The following is a 3,259-nucleotide window of genomic DNA, read 5'->3' on the forward strand; positions in this document are numbered from 1 at the left end:
ATTCTTAGACAGATCAGAGACCTCATCTACTTCGATAGAGACACGGTTTCACACATCTACAGAGAAGGCAACCAGGTTGCTGATTCTCTTGCTATAGAAGGCTGGAATCATCGGCGCTATCTAGAGTATGGACCACTAGAACTGCCTCGACATATTAGGGCGATAGTGCGGATCGACAGACATGGATTGCCCAGTTTCAGAGGTTCGTAATTTAGGCTATTCTTTATTGTATAGGGAAGTAGTACTTCCTCATTTATTGCTTTCATTTATTATATTCATTTGTTGCATCACTGCTTTTTGAAGGTCAGGTTCATGCCCCCCTCCTTCCATGTATTCTTGATTTTTATGAAATAAATATGGTTGGGGAACCCTTAACCCCCATCGACCTTCCTTGGTGGACCCTAAAAAGTCACTAAGGATGTGTGGATGTCTTTACCAAAAAAAAATAAAAAAATAAAAAAAAATCAATTAAAGAATTGCATAAAGCATAGGGGTATATCTCTATCCCCTATCGGACCCTATGTTAATTTACACCTTATCGAACCTATTCCACTTCTCTCGAATGTAAGAAATAAGTCATCAACGCTCACACAATCATTGGCCACTAATTGCAGAAGAAAATTAATGCATGTAAACCAATCAAATTATCCAAACGAGTCTTTATATTAAATTCATGAAATATGGAATTAAAATAACAAACAACGGTTCATCGATCACCTAGTAATTGAAAACCTAGCCTAGAAGATTCATAATTACAGAAAAAAATGAAATTAATAAATAGAAAGAATAGCACTCGTATGAAAATTCTTGAAATCAAAAGTTATATTTTTCTTCTCCCTGGACGTTCTGCCCTACTTCTGATGAATTTTAGCTTTTATATCATGTCCTCATGGAGCCCCGAAAGAGTTTCAATTAAAAATGGAAGTTCAGATTTTTCTTCGAATGTTAAAGCCATGTGGCCGCATGGTTCAAATTTTCTACTCAACAAAATCCCTGCCTCCTCATGTGCAGCCGCATGGTATAATTACATGCGGCCACAAGGTTGTAACTTTACAACCTTGCTATCTTGATCCCTAAACTCCGTTTTCTCTTTTCTTTCTTTTCTTTGTTCCATTATCAAATATTGACTCCTAATTGATGTTTGGGTCAATCAATTCCTTGATCACTTGCTCGGCTCATCTTTTGATTAATTGCAATTTAGTCCTTCATCTTTCACTTTTCTTCAATTTAGTCCAATGTTATTTCTTTCTTCCTCCGATCGTCTTGTATCGTCCTCAATCTCATACTTGGTATATTTTCATTCTAGTTCTATACTTTAGCTCAACTTTTCAATATTTGTACCTTTGGTCCCCGAACTATCGCTTTGTTCCGTTTTGGTCCTTTTTCAGCTATTTTCTTCTGAATTCCATCTTTTCCATAGAAACACCTACATTGCATGAATTTAACGAGATTAAGTCACAATTCAACTATTTTGTCCATGTTTAAGTCATGTTTGTGAGCTAAATAAGTGTGTAAAAACACACTTATCATAAATCAACTTAATAAATTGAAATATTATTTAATAATTCTTATAACGACCACAATAATTAGCATGAGTATCTCTACACATTATGCTAAATTATCAAATTTTATTATGTGGTCTAAATCTAAAACTCACCTCTCAATTTGTAATAGATTTAAAAAATCATTGGATTATTGATCAATTAATTCAGTATTAAATACATAATTAAAAGCAACATATATATGATTAAAGAACTTGAATCTTGAATAAAAGAAATAAAAGTTATCAATAGATTACTACTTAGCTACTCATAATAACAAAAGAAAAATAAAATATTTGCATTAAATATATAACCAAATTTTGAATTGAGATGTAAAGAAGTGAATGAATCTTGCATCAAATTCCTCATCTTGTACCAAAAATGGGTCTCAATCTTCGGCTAAAAGTCTGGAACATTCTTGTGCGGTTGAAAATTGATACGTGAAAATGATTTGGTCGTATTTCACTTCTTTTTTTAACTTCTAATTGCATCAAATTGACCCCTAGCATTCTCGAGTTTTCATCTTGAGGTTCGACACAACTTTTGAATATATACACTTTGGTCCCCAAACTTTAGATCTTACTCTTTTCACCAATTTTCACTTCTTTCTTTTAATTCCACTTTCATTCATCAAGTTTCATCTAAGAAATGAAATATACAATAAATTAGGCTAATAAATGTCTATATTTTTAGATCCAAATAAGTGCATAAAAAATACCTATCAGTCACTCCTGGGTCTACAACGATATAAAATGGACAGTGTGAAACTTAGCATGTAAGAAGTTATAATGCAATGAAGTTTTGATTTTCTCAATCAGGGTTCAATTTTCTTCTAAAATATCTATAATCTATTAAAATATCACATCAAGGGAGAATAATTTTTTAGACGATTTTAACCCCCCATAATTCAGTTATTTAAATAATACATTACTTTTCATTTTTCGATATGTAATAAATACTAAAATATTATTGTCATTTATGAAATTTGTGTTATTAATTCTCAATTAATTAACATTCACATTAATCTAGATTCAATGAATTTTTCTTTGATGAATCTTAAATGACATGAATCTAGAGTTATTGTAGATGAATTTATTCATATTCATATATCTAAAAATTTAATGGGTGTTTAAATTTATGTATTAACAATTATTTTTTGTGTATAAAATGTAGTATAAAAAGATTGATCATTGATAGTGTTTCATAATTACAAAAAAATTGAATCATAGAAATTGAGTTTTGAGAGTACTATTTTCGTCTCTAAAATTTTTATGCTAAATCTTATTTTCTTTAATACGTCTGAGACTCCTACAAATTGGTACCAAATATTACTTTTACATCACTTATAAAGTATTTTAGAATAGCGTGCAATGCACGTTCAACTTTAACTAGTAAATCCAAATAGCATGAAATTTTGTGGACATGTTCTCACTGTTGACCTAATGGTTGACTTCTTGTTTTGATTATCACAAACAAATTGCATTTGTTTCTAACAAATTGAATTTAAGTGATTGATAGTGATTGTTGTAAACTTATGAAACGAAAGATCTAGATTGAGAATCATGCAACATTGGCACAAAACGACAAACACACAAACAAGATTGAAGATTTACGAACGAGGAAATGAAAATCGAGCTTTCACGTACAAAGTCGCATTGGATGATGAAATTGAAGACATTAGCTATAGATGCATTTCTATGCTCAAATGTAAAGGTAAA

Source organism: Olea europaea, unplaced genomic scaffold, assembly GCF_002742605.1.
Source record: "Olea europaea var. sylvestris unplaced genomic scaffold, O_europaea_v1 scaffold608, whole genome shotgun sequence".
In the NCBI taxonomy this organism is placed as follows: domain Eukaryota; kingdom Viridiplantae; phylum Streptophyta; class Magnoliopsida; order Lamiales; family Oleaceae; genus Olea; species Olea europaea.